At 47.6% G+C, this 15,120-nt stretch overlaps 1 protein-coding gene across 11 annotated transcripts in view; it reads left to right on the forward strand.

Moving 5' to 3' along the window:
- The window catches only part of CTIF (cap binding complex dependent translation initiation factor), a 299,520-nt gene that overhangs the window by 10,189 nt on the left and 274,211 nt on the right, over nt 1-15,120 (forward strand). The window contains exon 2 of one of the 11 annotated variants that reach the window (XM_057699043.1): nt 8,205-8,262. The exons of 9 other annotated variants lie outside the window; for them this stretch is intronic. The gene's annotated coding sequence lies outside the window, so the exon portion shown is untranslated. The remainder of the gene's footprint in view (nt 1-8,204; nt 8,263-15,120) is intronic. One more of the 11 variants, XM_057699042.1, reaches the window with a different exon arrangement.

Genomic DNA, 15,120 nt, shown 5'->3' on the forward strand with positions numbered 1-15,120 from the left:
CCCGGTGGTGAAGGTCAGGGATTCCTGGAAAGTACCCCGTTTCTCCTCTTCTCCCTCCAAAAGTTGTTCTTCATGCTCACGTTCTACTGGTTTGCCTCAGACCTTTTAGCGTAAGGCTTTTACCTCCGTTCACATTTGGCTTAGTTTAGTGGTCGTGCATGGGATGCCTGCTGTGGGTCAGAGGAATTCGGGCGAACCTGGCAGGGTCCCTGCCTCCCGTCTTCATCTTGGTGGGGAAGACGGAATGGCCTCGTTTGTGTGGTGTGGGACGTACTGGGTAAAGGGAAAGGAAAGTGTGCTGAGGCAGCCAGAAGTAGGATGACTAATTTTTGATCCAAATGGAGGCACTTTCGAGAGTGAAAGGGAGCGCCATTAGTAATCATGCCAGGACACAGATATAAACCGGGATTGTCCTGGGCAAGTGGGGGCTTATGGCCACATGGGCCAGGGAGGGTGAAACATGTGGGTCGTACCTGATGTTGTCGTCCGTCCTTTGTACTACAGGATGCGCGGAGGGATGATGGAGGGGAGGGGCTTGGCTGCAAGAGAAACTGGCATCTGTTTCCTGTTTTTCTCAGGGGCTAGAGGAAAGAAAGCTTTTATCTGTGGGGACTGTGGACTAAGAACTCTGATGGGACTCCGTTTACAGCCACAAGGTCCTATCTTATATCTCACTATGATCTGTTTTGGGGTTGGAGATGGAAGTTTGGAGAGATGAAAACCACCTGGCTTGCAGGATGTCATTGGCTACAGGTAAAAGAACACTGGACTAACAGTGGCTTAAAAAACAAGATGTTTATAGGCATATCTAGCCCAGAAGTCTGAATGTAGGGGTTCTAAAGTTGATTAATTCAGTGGGTCGGTGATAATTGTAAGGACTTATTCTAACCTTCCAGACAGCCATTTCCAGCATTTTGGCCTCTGGCTCAGGCTTGACCCCTCATGGTCACAGCATGGCTCCCACTGCTCCACACATCGCACTCTCATGTAGCTGTATCGGAAGGCAGGCAGGAAGGTGAGTTTCTCCTTGTGTCTTTAAAAGTTTTTTCTTCTAATTGAAATATAGTCGGTGTACAATATTGTGTAAGTTACAGGTGTACAATATAGTGATTCACAATTTTTAAAGGTTATAGTCCATTTATAGTTACTAAAAATTTTGGCTATATTCCCCATGTTGTCCAATATATCCTTTTAGTTTATTTTATACATAATAGTTTGTACCTTTTAATCCCCTATCCCGATCTTGCCCTTCCCCGCTTCCCTTTCTCCACTGGTAACCACTAGTTTGTTCTCTATATCTATGAGTCTGCTTCTTTTTGTTATATTCACTAGTTTGCTGTATTTTTTAGATTCCACATATCAGTGATACCATACAGTATTTGTTTTTCTCTGTCTGACTTATTTTACCTAGCATAATGCTTTCCAAGTCCACGCATGTTGCTGCAAGTGGCAAAATTTCATTCTTTTTTTATGGCTGAGTAGTATTCCATTATGTATATATATCTCTCTCACACATCTTCTTTATCCATTCATCTGTTGATGGACACTTAGATTGCTTCCATATCTTGGCAATTGTAAATAATGTTGCTATGAATATTGAGGGGTGTGCATTTTTTCGAATTAGTGTCTTGTTTTGTTTTTTCTGGTAGGTGTACACCCAGGAGTGGAATTGTTGGGTCAAATGGTGGTTCTATTTTTTGAGAAACCTCCATACTGTCTTCCACAGTGGCTGTACCATCCTTGTGTCTTAATTTATCAGGCATGAAGACCTTTCCCAGAATCCCCCTGCTTGATTTTCCTATCACATTCCATTGAAGAGAAATGGGTTGATACCTCACTCTGGAGGCTGAGAAAGCAAGTCTTGGTGTTTTCTGTCTCATCTGTAGGAAAGAGGGGAGCACTGCTTGCAAGGAAGCGGAGAGGGGGATGATGGTTGGGTAAACAATGACTGTTTGCCTCACCAAGTGTCAGTATGATTTTACTTATTTGGGGAAGTATCAGCTTTATTGAGATATAATTTTTTTATAAAATAATTTCTTACTATATAATTGAAGTATAAAAAAGGAAAACAAACCCACCCTCTGGCTCTGGCAACTACTCTGCTTTCTTTCACTATAATTCTGCTAACCTATAGGTAATATGGGCGTATAGGACCCTCGGTGTCCCATGGAGGTCTTTTGTATGATCTCAGGTAGGTTCTATGCCCCCTTTCCCCAGTGACCCCTCTGCGTTCCTGTCACTGGGCCCAGGTAGAGAAGCCCAGCAGACAGAATTGTCCAGAGGGAAGCAGAGGGAGGGAGCCTGTATTGCTGGTGGCTCTGACAGCAGGACTGGAGATGCCTAACGGGCTGAGGTTCTGGCTGGTCCATGACAGACAGCAGTCGCTTGTGCAGGCAGCTGTGGGGATTGAGAGAGGAAGTTGCTTCTTAGTGTGGCTTGGATACCTTGCATCCTACAGAGTCACTTCTGCCCCTGCGATTGAGAACTCTGACCCTGGGAAATGTAGGCCACGGTGGGCACCATCTTCCCCTCCCCAAACCATCATCCCCTTCTATAAACAGCACTGGCCAAGGAAAGACCACCCAGTCCCCTGGAGCAAATACGTCCCCTCTGGGCTCTTCTACAGCCTGTTCCTACAGTCATTTTTGTCCTCCTTCTCCATCCCAGCCTTTAGCACAGTTAGCACTTTGCATCACTCCCACCGTTCCTTGGATTCTTGCCTGATCTACTCTCTGAGATCATAAACACCTTGAAGATCATATCCTGGTCTGAGTCACTTGTGGATTTTCCACAGGGCTAGGGCAGTGCTTGCCACAGGGTCCGTGCTCCAGGAACACAAATTTTTTTTTTTTTAAAGCAAAATGCATATTTGTAGAATGAGGACAGGTACTTGTTCACTTTGGACATCTCTCCAGATTCCAAACCAGTTCAGTGTGGCACAGCACAATGCCATGGGTAAGGATTTGTAAGTTTCTATATATTCCTTTCCTAAAGAGGAAGTGAGGTGATCCACCATGCTGTTATGGGTTGAAGTGTATCCTCCCATAAAAGTATGTTGTAGTCCTAACCCCCAGCACCTTGGAATGTGACTGTATTTGGAGATGAGGTCCTTAAAGAGGTAACCAAGGTAAATGAGGTCCTGTGGGTGGCCCTAATGCAATATGACTGGTGTCCTTAAAAGAAGAGGACATCAAGACACAGATAAGACACAGACCTAGGACACCTGAGATAACCGTGTGAGGACACAGGGAGGAGGTGGCCCTCTGTGAGGCCAAGGAGACAGGGCTTAGAGGAAACCAACGCTGCTGACACCTTAATCTCAGACTTCTAGTGTCCAGAACTATGAGAAAATAAACTTCTCTTGTCTAGGCCACCCAGTTTGTACAATTTTGTTACGAAAGCCAGGCTCCAAATCCAGGCCTGTGTGTCTCCAGAACCTGGACTGTTTGCACTGTGAGCTGCTGTGTTTAGGCAGTGGGGAAGATGTCTGTCAACTCAGGTATGGAACAGGTAGTATTTCTGCTGAAACCCTGGGGCAATCCAGTAATAATTTTAAAAAACCTAAATTTGTTAAGTATTACTGTGTTAAAGTGCTTCACGAGCACTTTACATGTGTTGTTTTAATTAGCTTTCTATTTTATAGATGAGACAGTGAGGGCACAGAGAGGTTAAGTAATTTACCCTAGGTCACACAGCTAGAAAGTGGCATAGCCTATTTTGCTATTTTGAGTTTTGTATCTAAACCATCATGCACAGGGATTGGCAGGTTAGGCTGAAGTCTTCTAGTGGTATTCTGGGAAAGTCACTGGTCTTAGGTCTGCCATTAATAACTTGAGCGATCTTGGGCAAGTCACTTCACCTCTGGATGTTTTCTCCTAGGTGACCTCAGGGACTGAAAGAGATACTGTCTAATGCCCTGATTGTCTCCTTCTGAGGTTCCTAGTGCCAGGCCTCTGAGGCAGGGATTATATCCTCACATGGACTGGTGTGAGGAAGGAGGAATCCCTGTGATGTCATCTTCAGCATTTGAGCACACCTGCGGTAGCATCTCTAGATCTGCCTGATGTGGCCATTTGGACCTCGGGTTTGACGGTTTGCTCCTTCCCTAGAAAGTTAATTTTTTCAATAGGGTAGAAATTATCCCCACCCTGTGCCAGGCCCCGTTCTAGGTCTTTTCAAGATGTGGGCTTTGAATTTTATCAGCCAAAGGGTATGGGGAAAGGGTTGCTGGTAAGTGATGTGAGGTGTTTTCTTCCTCTAGGCTGACTTCAGCCTCATGCATGCCCGAGAGAAACCAACCATGGGGGCAGCACACCTGAAGGGCCCAGCTTGAGCCAAAGACCTCAGCGTCTTCAGTCTTATTTTGTTTCCATTTCCCATGAGGCCCAATAGATGGCAGGTGGGGGTGAGGGTGAGGATTCTGCAGACTGAAAACTGCGGTAAGAACAAGCACGAGGTTGGCCGGGCTGCCTGTGGGCAATCTCGGGGCCCTGGTTTTTAATCTTCTGTCAGCCCAGCCCCTGGTTTATCCCCATAGGGTTTTAATGATTTTAGTTACCTCATTAGAGCCAAGTTTACTTAATGTATCTGTAATAGATTTTAAAACCAGAAAAACAGGCGAGTGTCTTTCAAAATTCCCAGTTCCCCGGCTTCCTGCTTATAACCTCCATAGATCTCGGAAGCCCAAGCTCTCTGGCTCCAGCATTTAGATGGCCGGGAAGAGGCCTTCAGATCCCAGTGGCTGAGGATCCCTGAGTGCCCGACCGCTCTGGATGGGTGGTTGTCAGCAGCGCAGGGGTTATTACCCCCGGTGCTCTTGTGAGGAGGGGCAGTGGGCGGGGCCAGTGCACTTCTAATGGGGGCACTGAAGCAAGAAAAACTAGGTGACTTGGCCAAGGTCACATACCACACTTGTCAGTGAGAAAACAAACTAAGGGTGGGTTCTTCATTCAGTAAACCTCCTTTCTCTGCCTTAAGTAAGACATTGAGACCACTGATGGGGAGTATAGGCTGATTTTCAGTCAAATATCTGGAAACAAGTTAACGATTTAAAGCCACCTCTTCATTTAAATGTGTGTTAAAGAAAACATAATGTAGTACATGGAACTTGTGATTTCATTATTTCTTAGCAGAAAGCTTAGTTTAATAAAAAAGTCAAGACAAAGTCAATAATAACATTATACCTGGTACTCAGATATGACAGAAAACTCCACAGTGGTGAATTTTGGGAAATGCTGCCAAAATGAAGTTTGGGTTGGGTTTCGGTCACTTGGCACTGGGTGAGTTCTGAATAATACATGACCAATTTCAGCCCAAGGCTACCTCTTTTCATGTAACAAATGCGGGTGTCTAAGTATTGATTTACACAGAACTTATAATCATATGATTGTTATTTGAATTCATGAGGAGTGATCATTACCTAAAGACAACCTGAGTAAATATTTTTGTAAAGCAAGGAATCCTTTTACATAGTATCCAGTTTCTTTCAAAAGTGAATTTAGACTTTTAAACAATACTTTCTACTATCCAGGATTTTGATAATCAGAAACTTCTTAATTGGTGCCTAAATAACTTCAGCATGACAGTTAATATACTTAATTGTCAGAAAGATCATCTTAGCATCAAATGTGCTACAATAAAGAATGTTCTGTTTGACATCCTTTCTCCAATCAGTGGTAAATACCATTGACTAAGGTTAACTAAAGGCTGCATTTTAGAGCTAGCTCATCCCAGTGAACCTGATAAAGTTTTACTATCTATATTAGAGTAAATTCAGATGATCTAGAAGAGTTATACTGAAGCTGAGACAATCACTTGTAACACTGGACCCAACATTTTTAGGCCAGAATATTCTTTTCCATATAATGAGCGATGGTGACCATATTTTCTGACCCCAAATCAGGCTGTGCATTTGAATATTTGAAATCAGGACTTCTCCCACCTGTCATCTTGTATCTACATCAGGACTCTGAGGTCTCATTCTCAGATTTGTTTGATGTGTTCACACGAATTCAAAATTCTTTTTTTAAATAAAAATATTTGTCCTATCTTCAGATCCTCCTGAGACCTACTTTCTCATTTTACTTTCCCCCCAAAATTTTAGCTGCTTACAATCCTGCTCCCAATACCATGTGTCTGGGGGGTTTCTACACCACCAAGCAATTCTCTGATACCAGCTCGGTGTCCTACGATGCAACTCAATTCTGACACTACCTACCTAGAGACAGCGTCAGATCCCACAGGTTAAGGGGTTGGTCCTACATCTAGTCCCCACAAAACTTCAGATGCTATGCTTCTGACTGGCTTTTAATGACCCCACTCCTTGGGTCCCATTAATTTGTTAGAGCAGCCCACAGAACTCAGAGAAACTTTTACTTGCTAGATTACCAATTCCAGGAACAGTCAGATGGAAGAGATGCACAGGGCAATGTATGGAGAAAGGGCTCAGAGTTTCCATGCCCTCCTGGAGTATGCCACTTGCCCCAAATCTCCATATGCCCACCAACCTGGAAGCTCTCTGAACCCCATCTTTTGGGGATTTTAGAAAGGCTTCATTACATAGACATGCTTGATTAAATCATTGGCCATTGACAATCGATTCAACCTCCAGCCCCTCTCCTGTACCTGGAGGTCAGGGGTGGGACTGAAATTTCCTACCCTCCAATCACATGGTTGGCTCCCCTGGCAAACACCCCACCATCCTTATGTTTGCAAAACTCACCTCATTAACGTAAATCTAGTCATGGTGGAGGGGTTTGTTATGAATATCAAGACACCTTTAAAGCTCTTATAAATTCCAAGGGTTTTAGGTGCTCTATGTCAGGGATGGTTGGAGACCAAAAATATAGTTCTTATTATAAATCACAATATCACATTCCTTTATTAATATAACAGCACATTAAATCTGGGGTCTGCATTCCCACCCCATCCCCTGAAATCCTAGCAAAAGAATATTTTGCTGTCTTATCTGTGGGAGGAGATGGCTTTGTAGCCTGAGCAAATGATTGAAATTAAGGAGCCTATTCTAGTTACTACTGCTGTGTAACAAACCACCCTAAAACTTAGTGGCTTAAGCAATGATAGTCCTTTTATTCTGCTCAGGAGCCTGCCATTTGGGCAGGGCTCAATAGGTACAGCTCACCTCTGCTGCACGTGGAATTGGCTGAGATGGCTCTACCAAGCCTGGAAGATCTGCTTGCAAGATGGCTCGTTCCTGAGGCTGGCTGTTGGTTCTTCCCCATGTGGGCTTCTCCACGGGGCTGCTTGGGCTTCCTCAAGGCGTGGTGGCTGGGTTCCAAAAGTGAACGTCCCGAGAAACAGGGAGGAGAAGCTGTGATTTCCCAAAGCCTTGCCCTGGAAACCTCGGTGTCTCTTTCACATACGATCTGTGGAGCAGTCACCAAGGCCAGGTTCAGGAGGAAGGGACGTAGATCCTACTTGTTGATGGATGGGGTGTCAGAGACTTGGGGGCCTTGTTTTAAACCACAGGAACTGGTCTCACAGGAGAGGAGTGTCCTTCCCTCTCACAGACCTTCACTGAGGTTTAGAGTTCATCTTCTTTTATTTATTTATTTTTTTTTATTTTTTTGTGGCACACGGGCTTAGTTGCTCCGCGGCATGTGGGATCTTCCTGGAGCTGGGATCGAACCCGTGACCTCTGCATTGGCAGGTGGATTCTTAACCACTGTGCCACCTAGGAAGCCCTAGAGTTCATCTTCTTGCAGTCCTTTCTGGGGGGATGAAAAAAGAAACGTCTGTAAACCCCTAATTGTATCATTTAAACACTGTTACAGTTAGTAAATGTCCCTTTTATAGTCTAGTGCTCTAAAACCCAGCTTCCCCTTGTCACAGGTACATGGGCATCTTCATTTAATCAGTCACTCCCGAAATTCGCTGAAATACAGGCATGCAGGCACTTGGCCTTGCTGGATGGAAGTCGTCCCCAGGCAGGGCTGTGCATGGTTATTGGCCTTCCCAGAGCACCTCTGCTGTGGCAAGACCCTGCGCTGGCTGCCGGCAGGCTACAGAGATGAAGGGGTAGACACCCACCATGTGCCCACCTTCAGGGAGCCCAGGGTTGTACAGTAGATGAACAGCAATGGCCTCAGTGTCACATTTCTCAGGTGTCCTCTTCCGTTGGTGAAATACAGTGTGAGCATGGCTGCTCTGAATGCAGTGTGGACGACTTGTCTTTTCCTTTCTAGGGCTCTCGATTTTAGAGCATGCCCTGGTCTGGAGAGAACTGGGTTCCAGTTTTCTCAGGTAAGTCCCCACTCTGTTTTCCTCATCTGTGAAGCAGGGAGTTCAGTCCAGTCCAGAGGTCAGCAAACTACAGCCTGCAAACCAAACCAGCCCAATGCCTGTTTTCCTAAGTGACATTTTATTGGAACACAGTCACGCCTGCTGCTTTATGTACATCCATGGTTGCCTTTTGCTGGTTGCAGCAGGGACCATCTGGCCCACAAAGCCTAAAATATTTACTCTCTGCCAATTTACAGAAAGCTTGTAGACCCCTGGTGTAGAATAATGGTTTTCAAACTTCATTTTAGCCACATGGTTCCTTCTTCAAATAACTTTACCAATAAATCAAATTTACCAATACATCAATTCTTTTTACCAATAAATCACTTCTTCTAGTACTTGTGCCATGCGCTATACCAAGTACTTTTAAATTATCCACCTGTTTTAATCCTTATAAAAACCCTGTGAGATGGGTATTATTAGTGAAAATTGAGACGGTTAACAGAGAGGTTAAGCAGCTTGCCTAAGGTCACACAGCTAATGAGTGGCAAAGGCAAGCTGTGAATTTAGCATTCTGGCTCCAGCGTTCATGTTCTTAGCCACTGCTCGATGCTGCTCACTGGTGGCCTGACGTGAAGAGGGAGGCCAGATGACTAGAACTGATGTGGGGGTGATCCGTATCTTCCCCTCATCCTTTGGCAGAGGATGAGACATCCCTGCAGCCCTCAAGACCCCCAGGGCCATATCTGATAACCTCTGGAGGCTGTAAGGGTAGCAAGTTATAGGGTCTTAAGGTAACATGTAGAGGGGACTTTCACTCGTTTGGGTTTCTCCAGGACGAGTTGATCCTGGTTGTTGGGAGCTCAGGTGAGCCTGAACTGTAGGGAGCTCTCTTCCCTGGGAATGAGGACTCCAGACAAATGATCATAATTATGCCCAATAGAAATGAGTGCTTGGAGACCAGGGTCCACATTTCAGAACAAGAACTGGAAGAAGGCATCTTTCAATTAATCACAATGCCCCAAACAAATATTAAAACTAGTAAACCTAGGTGGAGTCAGTTCTCGGGGCCAGAGTGATTTACCTCAGAATCAAGCCATAAAATTCAGCAAGGGCCTCCCACACGGACTGTCACCTTCCCGGCTGCCTCCTCCCAATAAACCTAAACCAGCCTGGGGGAGTGAAAAAGATCAGTGGCAGCATTTCTCAGAGGTGGGAGCCTAGGGGCCGCCCAGGGGCCCCCGGGGGTCTTCCCCGTGTGCAGGTTAGCTGTCTTGACTGAGCCCACCTTGCCATAAGGGGCCGTCTTCAGAGAGGAAATACAGCCTTCTCTGCCCTCTGGAGCAGCAGAGGTGAGGGTGACTCACTTTTATTGCCAGTGGGAACCTGACCTTGATCTTGGTGGTTAGTTTGAAGGTGACTAGGATGTTAGAGGAGAGTTTATTCTTTGGTGTTCGGGCTGGTTTCAATAATGGTATCCGATTTAGTGATTTAAGAGGATTCCTGATTCCTAGGGAACCCCCTACCCCCACCCCGGGGTGGAGGTGGAGGTGGCCCTGGAACCAACCCTTCGCGGATACCGAGGGACGCCCGTATCCAGTTTTAGTTTGTGCCTCCCTCTGTCCGAGCTTTCCCTTCCCTCCTCCTAAAGGAAACAGCTGAGAAATTGCCAGGATCGTCGTACCCTTAAATAACACCAGTTGCCAGTCATTTGTGTTGTATGTGATGAATCTGCCAAGTGCTCTCATGCCTCATGTGTGGGGTAGGCTGGTGTTATTATTATTATGGCCACTTCACACAGATGCTGAGAGAGATTAAAAGTCTCTCGTAGGACTTGGCAGGTGGCACCAGGACTGGAGGCCACATCCTGCCACTCTCAATCTTGCGTTCTTTCCACCACACCGTGGAACCAACCACAGACACCAGGGACAAGGCCTCTGTGCTTTAGTTCCCTCATCTGTAAAATGGGGTCATAACAGTGCCTATTTCACGGGGCCACTGTGAGACTGAAGCGCGCCGTCACATGTGTTTAGGGTGGTGCCTGGTGACAACATACATGAACTCTTAGGAGGAGCGGTAGCCACCCCTCCCACCCCCGCTTACGTGCCGAACACCGTGGGGAACAGACTGAGCACGTGGCTCAGGCACACCCTCCAGAAATGCAGATAAAACGCGTGCCCAGGTGAGCATCATACAAGGTGGGAAGGTTGGGCCCGCGGCTGCGTGGCTGTCCCACACCACGCATCTCGGGGTCCAGCCTCCTGAAGTGGTGCCTTTTCCTTTGCCAGGGTGGTCGACCAGGAGGTCACCTGTAGAGCTGACCCTTTAGTCAGGGATCTTGGTGTGCTTGGTGGGCTTTTTAACCCACAGCAAATGTTTCCAGCCCGTTTTACAGACCGAGGCTGTGGCCACTGGGCGTTCTGGCTTCCAGCCTTCCCTCAGCGCATACCCTCAGTGTCACCGTGTGTGCACGCACCCCCAAAGGGACACAACCATCAACAGGGGGAGTGTGTGGTGTGTCAAGGAAGGAGTTTGTTCGTTCATTCCTTCATTCATTCATCCAGCCAATATGTGCTGCAATATTCCAGGCCCCATTCTAGCTGCTGGGTGTACAGCTCTGAGCAGGACAGAGCCTCTGGAGCTTTCTGACCACAGACAAGGACACAAGTGTGTGCTATGAAGGGGAATTAAGCAGGGCCAGGGGCTGGAGGGGCTGGGAGGGGGGCGGTGACTCAAGTGGGAAGGACAGAGTCCTGAAGAAGGAGCGTGTATGGAGGGGTGAGGACTTTGGTCTGTTGGAGGGGCAGCAGGAGGCCGTGGGGCTGGAGAGGAGTGAGCGGCGGGGGTGCTCCGGGCCATCCAGCAGCGGTATCAAGGGGCCAGATCTTGATGAACTTGGACTTGGACTCATGGGAAGCCTTTGGAGGCTTTGGAGGGTATGCTCTGAGATTGCAGGGCTCCCGTTATCACCCAGGAAGAGGAGGAGCTCTCACATCTGACCCTGGCACAGGGCTGGGATTTCAGAACCTCCAGCATCTCCTGCAGGTGTGGCCTTCGCAGCTGCCTCCTGCGTCGTACCTTTCAGGTGTGCTGCCCCTACTCGGGACAGCCCAGAGATCTAGGGCTGATGTACCCTGTCTGTCCCCCTGTGCTGGAATGCACAGTCTCAGTCCCGGCAGCTGGGGCTGCCACGTGTGTGTTTTGGCAGAATTCCTCTCCTGATTGTGAGCCTCTGGGACTCATCTGGGGTTCCTCTTTGTGCCCCTTTCCGTGAGCAGCACACCATAGGCCTCCCCACAGCTGGTAGGGAAGAGAGAGGACCTGAAACCCAAGATTAGGTCCTGTGCCTGGGTGGCATCTTGGGGGAGGCACTTTGAGGGCAAAGAGTTGCGATTTTCATGGCCAGGATGCGCTGGTTGTGTGTGGGGACTGCCCTCACAAGGGTTGGGGGCTGGGTAGGCGTTTGGTCCGCCCACCGCACAGGGAGGGCATCCTTCCCTGAGGGCAGGCACCCCATTGCACTGCTCACTTTTGGAGGCGACAGCTGGGGCAGCGGCTGCTGCCTCTGAGGCCAGCCTCTTCCTCTCAAACGCCTCTTTGAGAGGCGTTTCCCTTCAGGGTGGGAGTTCTTTCCTCATCCAGAAAAAAAATGAAAGCTTCGGAAAGGCTGCAGAAACCCCCGTATGGACAGCTCTGGGTAGATGACAAGAGAGGGACTTTGGGGAAGGGATAAATACTGCGGGAGTTGTGTCTGAATGACAGTGCTTCCTGGGTACCCCTGTTTGGCTTACAGCAGCCCACCTCACTCGGGCCTGGCCGAGAGACGGTAGGTTTAGATTCTCATTCAGTCTTAACATTTTTTAAAGTCTATGAAATGGATAGTCAAAGAGTTAATCGTCTTATTTATTCAACAAATGTATCCAACAGATATTTTTGATGGTTTTTTTTTTTTTTTGGCTGCACCATGTGGCACGTGGGATCTTAGTACCCCAACCAGGGATCAAACCCGTGCCCCCTGCATTGGGAGCATGGAGTCGTAACCACTGGACCGCCAGGGAAGTCCCTCAGCAGATATTTTTGAGCAGCATCTATGTACCAGTCTTTTTCCTAGGTGCTGGGAATATGGCAAGTTCTTGCCCTTGAGGTCTGATCTTATAATAGGAGGTCATCTTTATTTTTTAATTAATTAATTTGGCTGCGTTGTGTCTTTTTAAAAAAAATTTATTAATTTATTGGCTACATTGGGTCTTTGCTGCGTGCAGGCTTTCTGTAGTTGTGGTGAGTGGGGGCTACTCATTGTTGTGGCGCGTGGGCTTCTCACCGTGGTGGCTTCTCTTGTTGTGGAGCATGGGCTCTAGGTGGGTGGACTTCAGTAGTTGTGGCATGGGGGCTCAATAGTTGTGCACTCTAGAGCGCAGGCTCAGTAGTTGCAGTGCACGAGCTTAGTTGTTCTGCGGCATGTGGGATCTTCCTGGAGCAGGGATCGAACCTGTGTGCCCTTCATTGGCAGGTGGATTCTTAACCACTGTGCTACCAGGGAAGCCCTGCGTTAGGTCTTAGTTGTGGTACACGGACTCTTCATTGAGGCACACAGGCTTCTCTCTAGTTGTGGTAGGCGGGTTCAGTAGTTGCAGCCCGCAGGTTCAGTTGCCCTGCAGCATGTGGGATCTTAGTTCCTTGACCAGGGATTGAACCCTTGTCCCCTGCATTGGAAGGCAGATTCTTAGTCACTGGACCACTAGGGAAGTCCCTAGGAGGTCATCTTTAAAGAAAGACCTCTCAAATCTTTAAATAGTAACTTGTGGAGTTATGTAGGCATTGGTTTAAGAATCATTGGCTTTGTGCCAGAGAGGTGGGGACAGTGAGGTAGTTGGGATGTCCAGGGACAGAGGGAAGCAGAAACTGTGTCACTGAAGGCCAGTTGGGCAGAGGGGGCATCCAGCACTCTTGCGATGTGGCAGAAGTCAGGGAAGATTGGGATTCTGTTTACGAAGTTGGGCTTGTAAATAACTATTTCTGAACATGTTTATATTGTGGAGGTAACTTATCCATGACTGTCTTCTGATAGACCAATACGTGTTATTGAGTATTTTCTTTGTGCCCAGGTACATGGGGCTTGTGGGAAGATGTGCTCCTTGCCCTGGAGGCTAACACGGTTAAGCAATTTGCAAACAGAACAGGGGCAAGTCTGTTCAGAGTCACGTCATATGGCTGAGTCTGAGAGCACCGTGGAAAGAACTCAGTGAGAGTAGTCTGGGAAGGCTTCCTGGAGGAGGTGGCTCCTAGCTAGTCAGAAAGAAGTGGGGAAGGTGTTCTCAGAGATGTGGTAACACGTGAGCATGGCTTGTGTCCTTCGGGCAGCATGACTGGTCTGTCACGATGGAATTGGCAGTAGGGGGGATCAAGAGGTTAGAAGGTGGGGGGCAGTGCAGGCCAGTGGGGGTTTCATGTGGCCCGCACCTGGGAGACATTGAAGGTTTGCAGCAGATGAGTAGCCTGGTAATGGCAAGTGTTTAGGGTGCCTGATGGTGGGAGGGAGCTGGGGGCAGACAAATGTGAGTCCAGAGAACAGGCATCCTTCCCTGATGAGTCATGGGGGCCATGGATACATCACTGTCTGCACCTCAGTTTACCTCATCTGTAAAATGAAAGTAAGATTTCTAATTCTGGCTTTTTCACAGTGTTGTTGACAATGCTTTCAACAACAACAACAAAAGAGTAAAGTGTTAAATCCAGAAAAAAATCCTGGCTCTTGGTGTCAGGATCTCTTCCTCCCTCTGGCTTCCTGACCTAGGAGACAGCACGAAGTGGGAGAGAAATCTCATTCTCTTGTGGGCAAAGGACGTGCTCCACACATCAGAGCACGAGGGAGGGGGAAGTGAGCTCACAGCATCTGCATTGAATCCCCCCCCCCCCCCACTGAGGTAGGGGAGCTGAGGGGCCCCTGAGCTGGAGCTGCAGCCCCACCCAGGGTCACACAGCTCATCCGCGATGCAGCCGGAAACAGGTACTCTCCTTCTGTGTGAGTCCACTCCGGCTGCCGTAACAAAAGTGCCACAGACGTGGGGGCTTAAGCATCAGTGATTCATTTTCTCATGACTCTGGAGACTAGAAGACCAAGATCAAATTCTCCTGAGGCCTCTCTCCTTGGCGTAGAGATGGCCACTTCTCACTGTGTCCTCACATGGTGTTCCCTGCGTGTGTCTGTGTCCTAATCTCTTCTTCTTATAAGGACACCAGTTGTATTGGATGAGGGCCCACTCTAATGACCTCATTGTACCTTAATCACCTCTTTAAAGGCACCATCTCCAAATACAGTCACATTCTGAGGTATCAGGGGTTCAGATTTCAGCATATGAATTTGGGGGAAGAGGGCACAGTTCAGCCCATAACACATTTTTTTCAGAATTTCCCGAGTGTGCACAGTTTTGAGTGGAAAGGCACACTCCTGGAGGAAAAGGGGGTTGAGAACTGAAAATTCCTGGGAGCTATTAGAGACCTGATTTGGGGGGTGTGGGCACCATTGAGAATTGCGACAAGGCATCCAGAGATGAGGGAATGATTTAGTGCTCCTGGCAAACTTGAATTAAGTTCACTTAAGTAAACTTCATAAACCACCGCCACCCCCGCCGAACTTCAGAAAAGTTCAATTAACTTGTTTTATAAAAGATTTCATAACAGGTTTCCCTTTAAATACCCAAATACTTAAAAAGTGATTTAACACCATGTGATTAAAGTACTATGTTTTCAGAGCCTAGCCATTTTAAAGGCAGGAAAGACAGCCTGTAATTAAAAATTTGCTGAACCTTCCTCTCCCAAAGACCAGTTCGGTTTACAGCAGTTGACAATTAGAGCAGCTGAGGCACTGGTGGATCTCCT

Source organism: Hippopotamus amphibius, chromosome 11 (assembly GCF_030028045.1).
Source record: "Hippopotamus amphibius kiboko isolate mHipAmp2 chromosome 11, mHipAmp2.hap2, whole genome shotgun sequence".
NCBI lineage: Eukaryota > Metazoa > Chordata > Mammalia > Artiodactyla > Hippopotamidae > Hippopotamus > Hippopotamus amphibius.